The following is a 19662-nucleotide window of genomic DNA, read 5'->3' as shown; positions in this document are numbered from 1 at the left end:
CACAGTCACCCCCCTGGGCCCCATCACAGCAGCCTCTGGACTCACATCCTCATCCTCTTCCAGAAGGGCAGCCCAGTCGTGGATTCTCATGTCCCATGCCATCTCCAGGAGGAAGAAACCATAGCCCTGAAGGTCGAGGGAGGGTGCACCTGAAGCTGAGGGGCTCTGAGCATAGCCAGAGATCCCACTGGGTCTCTGGACACAATCTGGCCATTACCTCAAAGGATGGCCATGCCTGCCAACTTTCAGACCCCTTCACAGGGCCACCCTGTCACTGAATGGAGGCAGAGGGGCTGGCTCCTGAGCCGGGATCTCCAGCAGGCAGCCCTGACATTTTCCTCAGCCACGCATGTTGGCTCTCCAGGACAGAGACCTCACCTTGCCACCCACCTGGAGTCCTGTCTGCTGTGCATGTTCTTGTTCTGTTCTGTGTCTGCGCTGAGAGCAGTCCAGTCACACCCTAAAATAAAATCCATCCACCCGACTCTTTTTCTTCCATGAGAACATGAGGGCAGGGGTGAAAGGATCACTTAGTGAATGGTCCTCCAGGGGATGGCCCCCAGGCTGTGTTCTCCAAAGCAGATCCTTTTGCTTTATTTGAAATGGTCCCTAATTCCCAGAATTGCCTGGGTGACCTGTAGAAGGAATCACTGGAGTCCTGACTCTGTCCTAACACTCTTCATAAGTCGCTTCTCCAGCCTCTCCCCAGAGCTGTCCTCCCACAGTGAATGCAGAAGGGGTCCAGACAGGGAAAGGGCGCTACCTCGGCCAAGAGCCTACTATGGACCAGGCTCATGCAGTAGCTTGACCTACGGGAAGCCAGTTGATCCGTGCAACAGCCTGTAAGGCAGCGCTTAATGGTCCCCACTTTGGAGTTATGGAAACTGAAGCTCAAGTAGGTTAAGTGACTTATCCAGAGTCACACAGGAAGAAGACGGGAGAGCCAGGATTTGAACCTGAACACATCTGACTCAAAAGCTCATGCTCTTTCTACCCCAGGTGCCTTTCATTCCTGGTTCAGCCCCTTCACAGGAAAACGGTCTCCACTTCAACTTGGCAGTACCTTTCAAAATGAAAAATTCATATACACTTTGAGCCAGCAATCTCTCTCCTAGGAATGAATCCTCAAGAAACACTTATACGTGTGCACAAGGTGTATTAGGTGTTCACCGCACAAAACATGTGAGATGTTCTTGTTTGCAACAGTGAAAAAGTCAGATACAACCTCAGTGTCCATCAGTAAGGGAATGGATAAATAAACAGAATTACCATGCTGCTGTAGGAAAGGATGAAGCAGATCTTAACTGGAAAGCATGGAAATTTCTCTAGAACAGAGTTAACAGGGAGAATGACAACTGCTTGAATATTGTATGTATTTTTATATATTGAATTTTGTATGTACACATATACTACATAAATGTAGTTTTAGGTCATTTTTTTAAAAGTCATCAATCATTTCCCAATGAGGGGAAGTGGGAGAAATGGAGAAGAGTAAGAGAAGTAACTCCCAGGCACCAGGCAACAGACCCTCCACCCTCTTTGTCTTTCTTTAGGGCCATGTCCTCCCTCTCACCCCTGAGAGGCAGACATCGGTGTGTCTGGGACAAGGGAAGGGAGTTTCTTATCAGCACAGGGCATGATTTCCTCCCACCATGCCCATCTGCACCTGGCACCTCCTCCAAGCAGCACAGGCAAGACTCGAGGTTGGTGGTCCCCAGGAGGTCATCCCATTAGGTTATAATCGATGGGGTTTCAGCATATCATGCAGTAACAGCAAGGAAAGCTGTGATCACCCACCCTGGGCTGCATCTGGCACATGTCGGACAGAGCCAGGCAACCTGGACCATGGATGAGTCAAGCTTGTGACTTAGTTCCTCTTTCTGTCTCTCTTGTTTATCACTTAGTATCCTGTAAATCAGATGAAATCTGAGGATGTCTGATAAGGAATGGGCCGGGGAGGGCCAATGCTGAACACACATGATAAGCAGGGATTGGTTGAATGTTTTTATTTGTCTTTAAAGATCTGTCTTGGAATGAAGCTTGTTAAAAGTCTTAAGAGCTCTTAATAGGGATGTCCGTTGCAACTGGCTGCTGACTGTCAAAATAAACACCAACTGCCCTTGTCTTCCTCCCTACCCTCTGTTGACCCATACCCTGTGCAAGCTGGGGGCTCAGGTGGACTTCTGTTAGTGCACAGATAGACAGCCTATGTTGCAGGAAAAAAGCTCTCATGCCACCTCAGATTAACCCACCTGTAGAATCGTCTTCATCTGTGCTTTCTTTCCAGTAAACTCTGGTATTCCTGTTTCACGGCTGAACGTCAATTCAGTGATCCTAATGGACCAGCCTTCGCACTGCTTCACTTTCCTTTGCTCTCCTGTCGGACTTGGTCCTCATTCCTACAACTGTCTCTGTCTCTGGTGGTCATTCTGTCCTCCTGTTTCTCTAAGCTGCCTTAGTCTCTTTGATGTAAATCTAACACAGTCTGGCTTAAGTTTTATTCACATAACTGAAAAGTCTAAAGTTAGACTTCAGGTATAGCTGGATCCAGGCACTTAGACAATGTCATCTGGCATCTGTCTCTCTTCAGCTCTTGGCTCTCCTCTCCTTTGTGTTGGCTTTACTCTTTAGTAGTCACTCCCCAAGCGTTTCAAGCAGCTCTAGGCTTAAATTTACCAACATGGACAAATCCAATGGAAAGAAAGCACTCCTTTTCCAGTGGTTCCACAAAAAAACCCAGTGCTGATCTTACTGGATCAGCTGTTACCAAGACTTGTGACCCAGGGATGGATGGCACAGATGGGCCAGCTCCAGTCATAGGCCACCCTAAGATCTCATGGACAGAGGTAGGGAAGCGGTGGTTCCTAGGAAAAATCTAGGAGTGCTCAGCAGCAGAAGGGAGATGGAAAGTAGTATGCAAATCAGTGTGACACTGACTTGGGCGGGGTCTTCACTCCTCTGGTCTTCTCTTAGTTTTCTTGTGTGGTAAATTGGGTGTGGTGTCCACATCGGATCCCCTGCGCCTGGACATTTCCACAGCCTGGGTTCTTTTCAGAGCCTCGGGCAGGTGATCTGCAGGAAAGCAGCTCCCAGATCTTTTGGTGTCACCACTCGCTTCCCCATTTCTGCTCCTGGTGGAGACTGTGGTAGAGAGCAGAACAGGGAGGGGAAAAAGAGAAAGGAAGAGACACACTGGGAAAGGAAGACAAGGGAAAAGCAACAGAGACAGAGACTGGGAGGGAGGCAGAAGTTCAATAGCAAATCTCTAAGGCTCTGCTGATGCTGGGCACCTTGGACCACCTCCCTGCCCCCCACCACCCACACCCCCCAGTCTGGAAGTGGTGCATCATGGCTTAGCAGTGCCAGCACCCTGGCCGGGCTAAGCTCCAAGCCCCGCTACTTTGTCAGGGTATCATTATCCCCATTCTGCAACTCTTGTCACCTGGAGGTTCTTTCTTCTCCTCTGGCCCACACACCAAACCTGCACAGGTGCCTCTGTGATGGTCTCCTAACTGCCATCTCCTCCAAGGCCCTCTCCACAACACAGTCAGTGCCTTGCTCCTGTGGGGCCCATCCCTGCCCCAATACCATTTCCCCCTCCTTTGCCTCCCTCTGACTGTGTTCTCCACTCTTTGTCTAGAGAGAGCCAGGGTCTCTGCTCCAGGGAGCCTTCTGTCCTCCCTGGGTGGACTAAGATGGACAGGGCCAGAGGTCAGAGGTGATATAACTGGGGACTGGGCACATCCAGTCAACTGATCACCCAGTAAGAACTGAGCACTCATTCAGTGTCCAGTGTGGGATGCCTCCATGGTCTTCTCCACAGCTTCAAGTTGGCTGATCCTTTCCTGGTTATCCCATACTAAGGATCCACTTTCCCTGGGTCCCTTGTCTTTGTCTAGGATGTATTGTAGAACTTTCACTTGGATTTTAGGAGACAACAAGGACCCTGAGATCTGCTCCAATGTACAACCCTTGAACAGGTCTCTTCACCTTTGGGTTGCTCCAGAATGAAGAGATTGAAACTAGATCAGGGATGTAAATTCTGGCACCCATGCTACAATTTCTAATCCAGTGCACATGGCAGACATTGCTAATCAATAACGACACTCTCTTCTCAGGACACACTCCAGGCAGCTGCTATTCATCATTTAGCATTAACTTGAAACTCCTTTGCCACTCCTGGACTGGCTGATCTCTAAGGGCTATTCCAACACTGACAGTCAAGGATTCTTTTGGCCTGGTTGAATCGATAGCATCTCCCCCATTTCCCATTTCTCCCTCCAGCTCATTCTTTTGATCATCCCATCCCTCTCTCTCTCCCATCTTGCCTTATGTCTAAGTTCCTGCTGTTGAGTCCACGTATACCCGAGATGATGTCTGGGTCTCCAAGGTTCTGTTTACTGTCACTCAACTTCAGTCTCTTTGAAAGTTACATTTTCCAGGCAGTCACACTTACACATGTTGGGTGGTTCTGTGGCATTGGCTCAGGGGAGGCAGTCAGAGGAGAAGCAGGAGTGACGTCCAGAGGAATATTAAGAAAGAGATAACAGGATGAGCAGACAGAGGGGCTAGAGTTAAATTTCTATCTCAAGGCCATATGGGTGGGAGTGGGGAGGGTGGAGTTTAAATGGAATTTATCCTGGACCCCCAAGGTCAAGTAGGAGGGAGGATCAGGTAGAACCTAAAAGTAAAGGACAAAGGGGACATATAAATTAGTAGCTCTGCTGACAAACAGGAAAAGGGAAAGGGGATTCTTTGGTGGGAAGGACTATCAAGAATTATAATAATGAGATGGTATTTTAGTGGGTGCTTTATGATCATAAAAGCATCCCCTAGTTATTGATCAGAAGAGTTTGATACAGGAAGGTGAGTGCTGGCCAGCAGCCAACTGGAGGGTTAAAGCAAAGCCTGACCCAAGTTGCAGGACACTCCCATCAGAATTGCTTGGAGCAGTTTTGGAATTTCAGGAAATGCTGCCAAGTTTACCAGAGGGGTCTGTGTACTTGTGCGACAGGCACAAGGGCCAGTCATTCAGGAGACGAGTGACTACAAGAAAGCCACTTATCTATAGGCCTGGGTTCAAATCCCAGCTCATTCGTACTATGAGACTTTCACCTCGGTTTTCTCATCTGTAAGATGAGGATGAGTAGCATCTAACTTACAGGTCATGGAAAGTACTAAATGTCTTAAAGTGCTCAGCACAGTATCAGGTTTGTTATTGATAATAAGCTGATAAGCTGGTAACGCTAGCAATAGTGTTACCATGGGTGATGCATCTCAGGGGCCCCACGAGGGACCCCCTAATCCACTTACTGCATATATATGCTGGGTGCTGGCCTAAGTGTTTACCTGTATTACTGACTTTAATCGTGGGATTCTCTCAGGCACCAGCACACCATCGAATTCCCATGTGACGGATATATTATGTCTAAACCCATAAAGGCTGCAATTCAAAAATGCTTGCTCTCTGGTTTCGATTGTGTGTGGTAGAGGAAGAACTGGACAGCTCCTTTGGGCCTGAGAAGAGGGGCTCCTTCTATTTAGGGGCAAAACTGAGGTACGAGGAAAAGCACCACGGCCAGGCAGGAGGCTGGGAAAGGGCCCCAGGATGCTCAGCAGAGAGAGGGCCAGCTTCTCCAGTCTTCGTCCCCTTCTCTGTTGTGCTGTGGGTGAGCCCTGTTGAGGCTGCGGCCCTGCCCAGCCTCCCTCTGGAGGAAGCAGTCAGGCCAGTGGGGCCCCCGCCTATGAGGCTGCTGCAGGAGTCAGACTGGCTGGGGTTAAAAAGGGTCAGTCGCTGTCAGGATGCCATTTACTAGCATGACCTGGGGCTGGGTCAGCTCTTGAGCAATCTGTGCCTCAGTTTCCTTGCCGGTAAATTAGGGATGATAAAAATTGACTCCTGACAGGATTAAGTAAGAATGTAGCATGTGTAGTATTAATTATTTGGCCCAGGGCTTCCCAGGTGGCACAGTGGTAAGAATCTGCCTGCCAATGTAGGAGTAGTGGGTTCGATCCCTGTGTGGTCGGGAAGATCCCCTGGAGAAGGGAATGGCTACCCACTCCAGTATTCTTGCCTGGAGAATTCCATAGACAGAGCAGCCTGGTGGGCTACAGTCCATGGGGTCACAAACAGACACGATTGAGCATGCACACATGACACATGAATATTTAGCCCAGGTTGGACACATAGTAAGTGCTTAAAAAAAATGTGAGCTATTATTCTTCCAGTTTATTATTATTATGGCTTGTGATGTCCTCAGATGTTTATTTTTACTGCTTGTGACTGCCTCAAATTGGACAGTTACACAAATTCCAGCCAGGAGTTCCATGAGGGCCAGTGAGGGAGTGGGTCTTAGCCAAGTCTGGTATGACTTTGTCCCAGTCTCTCTGCCACCCACAGTCCTGACTCCAGATGATTCCATAGGGGAAGGCAGCCCCCCACCTCACCAAGTAATTGCTGAGGAAGTAGGAGTGGAGCAATCACTTGTGAAGACAGACAGGAGCCGCCACAGGGAGACCCGACCCTTTCTGTCAAGGACCTTAGCTCAAGAGCCCCACCCAGAGGAGTGTTCTTAACCCCCCGCCCCCACATCCATCCCCTACTCCTACCTTCTTTCTCATCAGGAACACACTGTGTTCCTGTGTTTACCTGGGAGGGTGGGGGCTGCTGTGTCTGGGTATTTCTCTGGACACGGTCCTTCCTTGTCCCCACCCGGCGGATGCCTGGCCTGGATTGTATATTTCCGGAGCTGCCTACTTGAAACACAGGCTTTTATTTTTAGAAAATTACAAATGCAGGGGGCTGGGAGGAGAGGCTTGGGGCCCCAGAACTGGGGTGAAGGGGAGAAACTCAGGGGTCTGAATATGAATATGATGACTCTGAAACAAGAGTGAAGGGAGGCGTGAAGGGGAATAAGTGAGATGGTGGGAAAACAGAGGTGAGGAAGTAGGGGGGGAATCCCACAATCCCAGCACCCTGAGCAGGGATCAGAGTCTTTACCCATTTAGGCTGGGGAGGGTGGGAGGGTGGAGGGGGAAGGGTCAAGGGTCACCTCTCCGGCATGTAGCTGGATCCCCAGGGAGGCTGAGGAGCCTGGGAAAGAGACTGAGCCAGCGGCTCCCCTCCCCACTCCCTGAGGCCTTGGGGACTAGGAGAGCAGCTTCCTGCACAGACAGCTCCTCAGTCTCCTGGGCTGGGGACGTCTTAACCCTTCTGGTGCCAGCATCAGGGAAAGCAGAGAGGAACACAGATGTGGCCCACACACTGTTTTGTGCCTGCCTTCCTCATGATGTCTTGCTTAATATGCATCTCTGCATCTCTGGACTCCCAACCTCAATGCCCCAGATGGCCTGAAGTGGCAAGAATTCAGCTAATTGTCTTCTCCCTGAGCCCAGACAGAGGGATATGGGGGCGCATCCCCCTAGGGATTGTTGGCACAGTGTCTTTTCCTTCACTGGTGGGTGTTAGGGGATGTCAGACAGAACTTCGAGCTCAGAAGGTAAAGAAGTCCCCATTCTGCTGTAAAGGCTTCCCAGGTGGCTCGGTAGTAAAGAATCTGCCTGCCAGTGAAGGAGACATGGATCAAGAAGATCCCATAGAGTAGGAAATGGCAACCCACTCTGGTATTCTTGCCCGAAAAACCCCATGGAGAGAGGAGCCTGGTAGGCTGTAGTCCATGGGGTTGAAAAGAGTTGGACACAGCTGAGTGACTGAGCACATGCTGTGGTGATGGGGAGGCCCCGGGCTGAGGGGAAGCTCGTCTTAGCGTCAGGAGTCCTGGTTCACTTGCCCATATGTGACCTTGGGGAGTTATTTAACTCTCTGGGCTTCAGCTGTAGCCTGTGCAAAATGAGGAAATCAGACCAGAGATGACCTGCTGTCATAAGGGGCCCACCCTTCTCTGGGCCTTCATTCCCTGGTGTCCCCTGACCAACGCAGCTCCGCATCCCTGGACACTGAACTGCAAGGCTTTCTTCTCCACCTGCTCCATGGGGACAGGAAAAACGTTTGCTTTCTCCACCCCTAAATAAGCATGCCAAGCACAGTGCCTTGTGCAATCTTTCAAACAGCCTTGTGACCGATGAGTAAATAGATGAACCAGCCACCCTTGATTTAGGGATAGGATGTCTCTTTCTCTTTCCATTGTCTCCTCAAGAGCACTAGACTAGGAGAAGAAGGACCTGGCCTGGGTTCAAGTTCTGACTGTTACTCACCAACTATGAAGCTTCAGGCAGGTCACCTTGCCCCTCCAAACCTTGATTTCTTTTCTCTGCAAATTAGAAATAAAACATCTACCTTATGGACTTGTCAGGATAAATCCAAAAAGCCTTTGTAAATTCTAAAGCAAAAGAATTATATACAAAAAAAAAAAAATCAAGAAGTATGACCATCAGTTTCATCATTGTTAATCCTGCACCCAGTTCAGGGGTAGTACAAAGTATGGTGGTTTTGAGGCTGAGGAGTCTTGATAGTCGTGTGACTTTGGGCAAGTTTCTAAACCTCTGTAAGCTTCCGTTTCCTCATCTGCAAAATGGGGATTCTAACAGTACCTACAGTAAAGGGTTGTTGTAGGTATAAAAGAGAGACTACATATAAATGGTTTCCCCAGTGCCTGGTGCATAGCAAATTCCACAAATAATAGCTGTTATTATTTCAGCACCGGTCCCCAACAATTCCTCCAGCTGCTTCAGCCCTGCCCTCCCACCTGCAGGAGGTGATGGTCTCACCCATACCTTCCTTCCTGACACAGACATTCCCAAACTCGTTTGATGAAAACGTATCTTGCAGAAGCTGCCTACTGCAAAAGCCTCAGAGGAGGCAGAGCAGGAGTGGGTGCTGCTGACGGGAGGCCAGAGGATGAGGGCACTGTGCAGGGCTGTGTGGCGGCCAGGGCTGGGGAACGAGGGTCAGAGGCTGTCCCTGCACCCTCGCCAGCCGCCCAGGATTGGGGCCCCCTCCGCTTGCCAGGCTGGGCCTCATTGATGTTGGGAGCTGCTTATCAGGTTAGCGCGGAGCCGCTGTCTCTGGCTGTCTCTGCGTATTACCCGACCCATCCGTCCCGGCCCTCCTGCGTGCTCTGCCTGCCCCCAGCTCTGCCTGCGCTAACTAGCTAATTGGATCTTGGCTAACCTGGTTATGAGCCAAGTCAGCCCAGCTCCTCTGCCTCCAGAAGCACAGGTGGGGGTAGGGCAGAGCGGCTGTGCATGAGTGTGTGAGCGTGTGTGTGTGTCTGTGTGTAGGAGCCAGTCTTGGAGCCCTTATTCTAATCCTCCTGGGATTCCCTGGACCCACAGAGACTGGATCTTAGGCGCCCGAGGTGAGCTCAGAGCACCCTAATCCGCTGTAAGTGGTTGAGGGCATGAGGGCATACGCCCTATTCCAAAACTCAGCTCTGCCACTGTCACCATCTAGATGACTTCGGGGCAGCTGAGCCTCAGTTTCCTCCTCTGGTCAGCTGTACTATGGAATAATAAAATGTGCCACCTTGAGTGGCTGTGAGGACTAAGAGAAAACAGAAGACACACTCTAGTGCTTGGAGCTTAGTAGGCACTCTGGGAATGATATCTGTGATCTGTGACCACATTGTCATCATCATCATCATCTTTAGGCACGCCGGGTTCCTGCCACTTCCCCCATCCTGTGGTGGGGGTGGGAGGGATCTCAGGGTGGGAGGCGGGAAAGGCTTTCATTCACAGTTCCTGGCAGGTGTTTCCTCTGAGGCAAGACTCCAATCTCCTCAATTGTTCCTTATGCAAATATCATGCTAATGATCACGTCCGAAAACCCTAGAGCTCAGTGAAGGTGAAGGGTGGGCTGATTCCCCAGGTTTCACTTCGGCCAGTCCTTCTCCTTCCTCCCCCAAAGAGGAGCAAGTGCTGATCCCCACCAGTCCTCAGGGCAGAGAGAGGCAGAAAGACCCCGATTGAGAGAGAAACAAAGAAAGGCCCCAGTCTTGGTGGGAGATGGACAGCCTCATCATCGCCATAATCACCAACATCAAAAAGGCCTTTGGAAACGTCAGATTCTTCCCCGCCCTATGCAGGCTACTCTGCAATTACAGAGGCACAGCCCCCTGGCCCTGGGGAGCTGGGGCGGGGGTGGGGAGGAGTAGGGGTGAGGGGGGAGGGGAGGAGGAGGGGAGAGAGCTAGGGTTTGCTAAAAGGCAAGGGGCTGCTCCCGCATTGTCCTTGAGGGCAGGGGCCTTGCTCAGGCCTCTCCCAGTGCCCCAGCGCCCCAGCTCCAGGCTGAGGCCAGGCTCACAATCAAGTGGGGAGACTGGAGATAAAGAAGGTGATCCTGAGTCAGCCACAGTGGGGCTTGATGCTCTGCTTTCACTTTCTGACCAGCGAGGGGCCAGTCACCTCATAGTCTTTTCCCTCAGTGTTAAATGAGCATGGTAATCCCTGCTTCTTCACATTCCTGTGAGAATTAAATGAGATGCTGTAGGCCTCACCCAAGGATGATCATAACTGGCAAGCAGAGTGAGAGCAAAATAAAAGCAAATGCCCATCCCTGCTCCGTGGGCCACAGTAGGGTGGTCTGACAAAACCAGCCTCATTCTGTACCTGGCAACGTGACACACGGTCTCCACTAAACATTTACCCTGCCCTCTGGGTTAATGTTGGACAAGATTTGCAGTTGAACCTTAACCTTCTGGCACTGTCCTCTGTTAGAACAGAGATGGAAGGGAAGTGTACCTGTGCAGACCAAAGTACTGCTGAGGCCAGTGTGGAACCAGCCTCTTCCCTGCGGGAACTCCCAGCGCATACTGCCTTTCTTCTGCTGAGATGTCAGACCTGTAGGCAGTTCTCCCAACCGTGACCCCTCCTGACCCTGTTGTGAGGCGCCCTGGCCCTTGGAACCTACTCCAGGCACACCCAGCCCTCAAGACTTAGAAGGTCCTCAGGGACTTACCTGGTGGTCCAGTGGTTAAGAATCCCCCTTGCAATGCAGGGGCCACCGGTTTGATCCCTGGTCGAGGAACTAAGATCCCATGTGCCTCAAGCAGCTAAGCTTGTATGTGAAACTACTGAGCCTGCACATCACAACTGGAGAGTCCCTGCGCCACAACAAAAGATCCCACATGATGCAATAAAGAGCCCACAGCCACAACTAAAAGGCAAATAAATAAAAGGTAAAACAAATATGTCTCCTTAGAAAAAAAGACATAGTAGGCACCCAATATATACAAATTGGGTGGAATGAGGAGATAGCTATGAGGGCACTGCCAAATAAGGAACCAATTGTGCAAGCAGCAAGCCACTGTAATTAGACCAAGGAGGATGGTCAGTTATTAATATCAGACACGTGGCAGGGTTAACAGCCATTGAGGGTGGCTGTAACGATGAGAGAGAGGCACCTTTTACGCCCTCAAGGCCTCCCCTCCCTTTTTGGCCTTCTGAAGAGGGCTGAACAGCGCCAAGTGCCCTCCCTCCTCAGGATTCCCCTGCCTTCATGGTGGCTTCCAACATGGTCTCTGTCTTGGTCCCCTGCCATTAGGGTCCCTGCCTCTCCCATTCCTCCTCCCTCCTAGAATCGCCCCCACCCCAGCCTTCTATCTACACCTCTATTATGATGCCTATCAGGATGGAGCCCAATTACAGTTCTTTATGCCCAAGCCTTATCTCCTCTGTGGGATTCTAAACTCCCCAGGGCAGGATTTATCCAGTGGTGTCCATTGCTACATTCCCAGTGAGGGAGGGCAGCCCCTGGCCTGTGAAGGATGCTTAATAAATCCGTGTTGAAATGGAAAATTAGAGTGAGGAGGAGAAGGGGAGTTGGAAAGAAGGGAAAGACCTGAGAGGGAGCAGAAAGGAGAAAGGAGAGGGGAGAAGGGAGGAGAGAGGGAGGAAGGGAGCGGGGACAAGGAGGAAACCGTGTTGTTCTCTGATGGGGGACGCAGCCTAGCCTTCCTTTGGTGCTCATAGTATACTTGGAAACATAAGGTGGCCACACAAAGGATGCAGGCCCCAGTACTCTTGCCATATTGCTGGCTCCTGTGTCCGTGCCCTGGACCTGCTGTCTCTGCCCTGTCAGTCTAGGCTCCCCTCACTCCCTGGCTCCCCTTGGCAGCCCGGCTCTGAGGAGGTGCTCCTGAGTGCCATCCAGGGGGAAGGGGCTGGGCAGAAACCACGCCAAGCCAGGGAGCACGGCCAGGAAGGAGACGGCAAGGCAGATGCCGCCCCTCTCCTGCTGCCTTGATTAGAGAAATTGAGATGTTAATAATATTCCGAGATGCAAGGTGCTAATTAAAGTTAATTACTGTTTCCTTGTGAAGTAACCTCTCCTCATGTTTACCAGGAGCAAGGCTGCCAGCCGCTCCCCTGGTTCATGCCAATCACAGTGCCCGCTGCTCAATGTCCCCACACCCTCACAGGTACCCTCAGCTGCCCCAGTCCAGCAATCTGAGGTTCTCAGGCCCTGCCTGTTGGCACAGTACCAGACTAGCTCTGCCAAGGTGCATGGGGGCACCCAGGCAGAAGTGTCATGTGGGGCCTGGGGATAGGACAAGTGGCCTTTGAGGTTGGCACCCTGTCCTTTGCCTTCTCCCCTCCTGCAGAGTCTTGCCCTGTCTCTTTCCAGTTCCTAGACCTATAGCAAGTTACTTCACCTCTTAGAATCTCAGTTTTCACATCTGTAAATGGGGCTAATAATTCCTACCTTGTACAGTTGTTGTGAGGATCAAATGAGACTGCCTGTAAAATGTTCACCACAATCACAGGACTGGGATTTAATAAGCTCTCAATTAAGGTTAACTGTGATTGCTGTTGTCTTTGTTAATAATCATCTCCCTCCCAAATCCCTCTCCTGTGTGGTCTGACTGCAAGACTGGCAGTGGGTGAGCTGAGTAGACACATCCTCTACACATACCAAGGACACCCCCTCAGGGACACCCCGCACGCTCCCCACACCGACACCCTTGGGAAGCACACCCCGCCTTGTGGACACCCGTCCCTGCCCCTCCCCCATACAGCTTTTTCTCCCGGCTCAGTCCCTGGTCTCAGCCTCACCCAGGGAAGTAGCGAGCAGAAGCGGGAAAGCTGATAGGGCTCTCTCAGGGATAGAGTTCTGCAAAGCCGTGTGTGTGTGTGTGTGTGTGTGTCTGTGTGTGTGTGTGTGTGTGTCTGTGTGTCTGTGTGTCTGTGTGTGTGTGTGTCTGTGTGTGTGTGTGTGCGCGCGCTCCCACCCTTGTGTTCCAGGCCACCCTCTTGGGATACAAGTCAGGTTGCCATGACAACCACTGCAGGTGCACAGCACCTCCCATCTTTCCTGCTTCCCCCTCCACAGCCACTCTGACCAATGCTGGGGGAGACACCATCTCTCTGATGGGAGTCTCCCCATCCCCACCCCAGGCTACCACCCCTGTCCCTTTCCTGCCTTCTCAGGAAGCCACAGGGCTCAGGAGGGGGTCCAGGGATAAGGAAGAGCCCTGGGAAAGGATTCCTCTTTCAAGCCCAGGTTCCTCTAGGGGCTTAGTGCTAAAAGTTAATATTGCTGTCACCTTTGATTTGGGCAGATGGAAGCTTCTGAAGCTTGAGTAATCAGAGTCAGGACCCCCTACTGATTTTGTGTACCTCCCTCTCTCCTGCCCTGGGATGATTCCGGGCTCTTCCTCTGAGGGTGGCACTGGTCAGCCAAGCCTGGGGCATTTCCTGTTTATGGGCTTAGAAGGGCAAAGGGAGGGGCCCTCAGGCTGGGCATCTGGCCCAGATTTCAGATGAGGGTGAGTTGGAGGGACACTGATGGTACCAGCAGGCCCTGGGAAACTCCCATGGCTCAGCTATTCCTGGTAGATTTCTGTGTTCCACCTACTCAGACCCCAAACCCGAATTCCAAGTGTAGCCTTGCTGAGGGTAGAGCCTGTCGTTAGCTTTCTATTCCAGACTTGATCTCTTTCTGCCCAGTACCTGCCTCTAGCCCCTCTGGAGGCCTGGATCCCTTCCCCCAAAGCCCATGCCTCATGGCGCCAGCTCCATCTACCTCCACCCTAGCCCCCTCCTCACAGCCCTCTTCCCCAGTCTCCCTCTCATCCCCATCCCACCTACCTTGCATACCTCCTTCCCCCTCTCCACCACAACCCTCTCACCTATATCCCTGTTCACCTGTCACCATCCTCCCTCTGCCTCCCTTTTCTTGCTCAGGATGCAGAAACCCCAAGCAGATTTCCTCCCATTCATTCATTCCTTCGTTCTTTCAGCAAACATTTTTGAGGGCTGACAAATAAGTTAAACAAGATTTTTGCCTCCTGCAAGCAAGCTTTTATTCTAGTGAAAAGAGACAGAAATTGAACAAGTAAACATAGAAATGAAATAATGACAGATTGGGCAAGGTCAAGGAAAAGGATAAAGGAGAACCTGTGACAGAGATCACAAGGGCACCTTCTAATCCCCCTCTTAGATATGGAGTCAGGAAAAGGATCATGGAGAGCAGCCGACAGGGGCCACCTGGAGGCAGAGATTTGGCAGAGGCTGTCCCTCAGCTCCTCTTTAAGCAGTAGACAGGGGAGCTACTAGATCCTGCTGCTCTCCACGCACTCCCCACCTGCTCTCATAGATATCCTGCTCTTCAGTCAACCATGATGGACAGAGAAAGGAAATCAGAGAGACCTCCTCCCTGCTAGCCCTGTCCCTGCCCCCGCCCCACCACCTTTGCCAACAGTGGCTCTCCTGATGGCAAGGGCATCAGTCCTGGGGCATCTAGAGGGGTAAACTGAATATATGGGTAAGAAAAACGTGACCTTGTCAAAATAGTTTGTTCAGCCTCAAGCCTGAACAAACTACCACAGCTGTAAGAAATAAAATATGCACATACTGAGACACTTTCCTGGCCAGGAAAGGGTTCACTGTGGGCAGTTTCCCGTGGGGTACGGAGGGCACTGAGCATATGGAACGGCTCCAAGCCACGTGGAGTCCAGAGCACGTTCACAAACACAGCTCAGGGACTTTGCCCTTCCCAGTGCTGCAGCCCCATGAAATATTTAGGCTTCTGGACTCAGCTTATCCCTTCTTGTCCCCCTCAGCAAGTGCACTTCCCCTACATCATTTATGGCTGTCCCTTTTCCTCTTCTTGGAGGCCTGCAGAGGAGGGAAAACTAGTCTCCAGACTGGAGGAGGGTATGTCCTGAACCTCCCATCCCAGCCCTGTGGGCGGGGGCAGGAATCAAGCCTAACCTTCTATTCCCTATCCCCCCCCCACCCCATAACAGGGACAGCCACCCACAGATAGAAGCCTTGAGAGCAAGGCAGTAGGGTTGGGTCTAGGAGCTGAGAGGTAATTTGGGGGCCACAATAAGAGGGAAGAAGAACAAGAAAAGGAAAATGCATATGTCATGGTTCCTGAAGGGCCCCAGGAAAGGAAAAGAGTTGGGGACTGATGATGATAAAAACTGCATTCATTGAGCTCTTACAACTTACTGTTCTAAGCAGCTCACATGCATTATCCTTTTAAATCTACACTATAAAGTTAGGATCTATTATCCCCATCTCAACAGCTAGAGAAACTGATGCTCAGAGAGGTTAAGTTAGTTGTCCAAGGCAATTCAGACAGTTCAACTTCAGAGGTCAAGCTCCACATACCCCAGAAAGGTGATGAGACTTGGTTAGGGGTGGGAAGTGGGAATAGAGTTGCATGTGTGTGTGTGTGTGTCTGTGTGTGTGTGTGTCTGTGTGTGTCTGTGTGTGGGGAGTCATACTGGGATAGTGTCTGCTCTCTTCCCTCTTATTCCCAAAAGATGAGGCTGCTCTCAATATAATCCCATTCCCTTGCCCCTCCTCCACTCCAAAGTGGATCTGCCCCAGTCAGCACTCCTAATGGCAAACGTTGTTGGCCAGAGATTGGGAGACCCAGAGGAAGGGGGAAAATGAAGGTGAGGAGACAGAGGAGGAGGAAGAACTAGAGGAAGAGACAGACACTAAGCAGAAAGCAGGTGTGTGTGAGGGAACATGAGTGACAGCTGGGTGGGGGGATTAGAGTGACCCACAGCTTGGACAGTTATAGCCCAGCACATCCACTGGATGGTGACAGAATGGATGGAAGGTGATAGAAGGAACTCCCACTCCACTCCCCACCCCCACGAGGCTCCCTCTCCTCCCACCCTTCCCCCTTCACACCCCAGCTTCTCATTCCCCTCCCCCACTGTCTTCTTCTGAACAATTCTAATTAGCCTAAGTGACTAAGAGGTGGTTTCAGCCTGAACAGCCAATTAGGCTGGGAAGCAGGGAAAGAAGCTCCCCAAGTCTCCCGTCCCTCCCCCCTCATCTGCCTTTTATTCAGACCAAGTATTCTGTGCCCCAGACTCCTGACTTGCTCAGGTTCTCCTGATCCTGCTCCTCCCTCACTGGCCACTGGGCCCCACTTACCTGTGTCCAGACAGCTGCCAGCCCATTGCTTCGTGCCCACCTTGAGGCCCTCCATTCTCAGGCAGAGAGTCCATTCAAGTCTTCCTGGTAGGAGGTGCAAGGAGAAAGAGGGGCCTCCTTGGAAGGCTATCTTCCTGAGTCTCTTTATTTATAATGTTGCTCCTCTCTCTCTCTCTTTCCTCTTCCTCTGGCACTTATTTCTAACATCCATGGACCAGGCCTACTGGTTGCCATGGAGACACAATGTGCAGCTGGATGGTAAGCGGGTGAGAGGAGCTGTGTGCACTCCGCAGCACGGGTGGCTGTGTGTGATACATATCCATGTGCGAGGAAGCTTTCCTCAAGACCTCCCTGAAGTGAGACCCTGGCTGAGGGGGAGACTCAAGAGGGCCCCAGTGACCTTCAACCTCTGCAGGTCAGACACAAAATGATGTTCAATCCAGGCCTTTGAACAAAAGATTCTGGAGGGGCCCCAAGCTGCCCCTCCTGTCCAAGGAGAGAACTGGGAACCCCAGGAAAGGAACAGGAGTAGGCAGAGACCTTTCTTGTATAGAAAAGCTGGAAGGAAGATTAAGCTGTGCAGATGGACAGGCTGCTAAGAGGCCAAAAACACCCCACCCCAACACACTCTAGGGGATAGGGGTGGGGAGGTTGGCCCAGCAAGCTAGAAATTCCCCTCCATTTCCATTTACTTCACCCCACGTTTATCCAGAAGGTTCTAAGAAGTGAGAGACCTCGGTTCCTGCCCACAGAAAGCTTAGCATCTTAGATGAATCAGGCTAACTTCCTTATCATCTCCCATCTTGGGGTGTTGGCAGCTGCAATTTTCTGTACTGGAATACTCTGTTTTGAGCTCTGAAACTTAAGGTTCCCTTAGAGAAGCTTCCTGGACCACACTGAGTAAGGCAGCCCCCTCCTCTCCCCTACCTCCAGTTATCCTCCTTCATGTCCCACTGTTTGTTTCCTTCACAGCACTTTAACACAGTCTATAATTATCTCATTTGTTTGTTTATTGTCTGTCTTCTCCACTGGAATGGAAGTTCTAAGAGACAGTAGGGACCAGGCCTGTCTAAATGAGTGCAGGTGGCACAGAGCCTGCCCCACAGTAGGTGTTAAATATGTGTTAAATAAAAGAGTGGACACATGATTTCACTGAAGTCCCCAAATAATCCTTTGTGATGGTAAGCATTATTAGCTCCATTTTACAGATGAAGAAGCCAAGGCTCAGTCTTGTGCCCAAGCTCATACCACAGGAAGTTCTACAGATAGATTTCTTTTTTTTTTTTAAGTTTTTATTAAATTTGTTACAATGTTGCTTCTGTTTAGGTTTTGGTTTTTCAGCTACATGGCATGTGAGGTCTTAGCTCCCTGACCAGGGATCGAACCCATACCCCCTATATTGGAAGGCACCTACAGATAGATTTCTAATGTAGATCTCTCTGATTCCAGGCATGATGGAAGGACATGGGGACTGAATTTCCTAACATACACTGTGCTGTGGTTCCTCTTCCCCACTATCTGTGGGTATATGCCTCTACCTCTACCCCAGGCATCTCCAGAAACCTGGGCAGAGAAGGCAGAAGGACAGTTAGAATCTGTAAAGAACACAAATCTCATCTCTTCTTTTAGAGGTTTAGAATCCCTGAGTGACTCCCTTGCCCTCCTTAGGTTGACCAGCAGGCCCTGCTAGCTCTGGCCCCTGTCTCCTCCAATCTCTCTGGCCCTCCTGGACCACTTCTTCTGCTGTACCTTCAGGCCCTTGCACACACCACTCCATAGCCTGGGAGGCAGACCCCTTCCTCAGTGGGCTCTTCCCCATCTGCCCTTCAAAACTCAGCTCTGACCCAACCTCTTCCAGGAAGTCTGCTGCAAGGTTCTGGAAAAGGCACCTCCTTTGGCTCTCCAGCCTGAGTTCACCGCTCAGGGCAAGGCTGAACATATGATATGGTCATTGTTGACCTATCTGCCTCTCCCAAAGAGACCTTGAAATGTCTGTAGCATGAATGAACCAACCAGGGACAGGATTCTAGTACCCAAGTCCCTTAACCCCGACGTCATTTCCAGGGCTTGGCCTCAACAGAAGGAGCTCCTCACCCCTTACTGTCTGGCCAACTCAGAGGTGGAGATGACGTGGGGCCCTCTTGCTGACTCAGTGCCTCCTCTGATCAGGAAGTGAGGCCTCAAGGTTAGGCGCAGGTCTCCCTAGCCTAACTGGTAGAGGCAGACACACCGCCCGGAAACCCCATGGGGGAGACACAGTCCCCCCTCCCAGAGCTGTAGATTCTGTAACTGGAGGAAGGTAGGAGCTCAGGGTTGCGCACTGAACCAGGGAGCTTATCTCACCCTTTGTGGATTCAGAGGCTGCCAGAGGGACCTCTGCCCTTCTTTTCAGGGTGTCCACCCCCCACCCCACTGCCAGGCTTGCTTGAGCCCAACTGATCAGATCTGATCTTGGTGGTGTCTTCACTCTGCCCCCTCCCACTCTTCCCTGCCACCCCTATATCTTCAGCACAGCAGATCCAACCACTTGTCTCCGATTGTAGCGAGGGGGGCGACAGTAGCGAGGAGGGGTGGGGTGGATCCAAGCCCTGCGAAGCCCGGAGTAAGGGAATGGATAAAGGAGCCCCCACAACCCGCGCCGTACCCGCGGTCGATCCGGGTTTACAAGGAGGCTCATCCAGGATTAGTCCCTGCGCTCGACTAATCCCAGCAGCTGAACCGACCCCGGGGTCCGGGAGTCAGGCCCACGCTGCGAGAGCGGGGGGTTGGGGGGGGAAGGGTGCACGCGGACTGTGCGGAAGCGCACGCGGGGGGAGGGGCGCCCCCGGCAGGCGGGGCCGCGAAACCAGCTGATCCGGTCTCTGTTCTTCCAAGCTGGTGTTTACCAGGGAGCCGGACGGAGGAGGCCTGGCCACTCGGCCCGGAAGCGGGGGGCGGGGTGGGGAGCGCATTCGGGGCCAGAGGCTGAGACCTTATCGGGTCCCCATACATAAGACTTCCAACCCTCGTTCCTGAGCATGCGACGGAGCGACAGACAGGTGTCCCCAGCCCCTTCTCCCATCCAGTTCTGTGATTCAAACTCTGCTAAATAAGGGGTAGCGGGAATGCATACGTGCCCTACGGAAGACGGCAGCATAGCGTAACCCTCCGCAGCGCGGTGCGCCCTCCAGCCTAATGCCTAGCCTACACCTTAACTCCGGTGGGAATGGGTTGCCGGAAGCGGATCGAGCCCAGTGGATGGCTTTGGAGTACGAAGTAGATCTGCCCTCAGTTTCCGTCCTCTTGTCCCCATTCCTGCGTGCC

The 19662-nt window shown here is 51.7% G+C and overlaps 1 long non-coding RNA gene across 3 annotated transcripts; it reads right to left on the bottom strand.

The window, feature by feature from the left end:
• Positions 1-1484: 1484 nt before the first annotated feature.
• On the bottom strand, positions 1485-16506 carry LOC122439780. Of its 3 annotated transcripts, none has more exons than XR_006268994.1 (3): positions 16360-16506; positions 8215-8270; positions 1485-3232 (listed from the first exon to the last, which is right to left on the bottom strand). It is a non-coding gene; the product is annotated as an uncharacterized LOC122439780 (long non-coding RNA). The 3 variants fall into 3 exon arrangements; XR_006268993.1 differs by lacking the exon at positions 16360-16506 and adding an exon at positions 8734-9066; XR_006268992.1 differs by lacking the exon at positions 16360-16506 and adding an exon at positions 8800-9066.
• Positions 16507-19662: the final 3156 nt, after the last annotated feature.

This window comes from Cervus canadensis, chromosome 4 (genome assembly GCF_019320065.1).
Source record: "Cervus canadensis isolate Bull #8, Minnesota chromosome 4, ASM1932006v1, whole genome shotgun sequence".
NCBI lineage: Eukaryota > Metazoa > Chordata > Mammalia > Artiodactyla > Cervidae > Cervus > Cervus canadensis.
The sequence above is the reverse complement of the archived record's forward strand: the minus strand, read 5'-3'. Positions and strand labels throughout refer to the sequence as shown.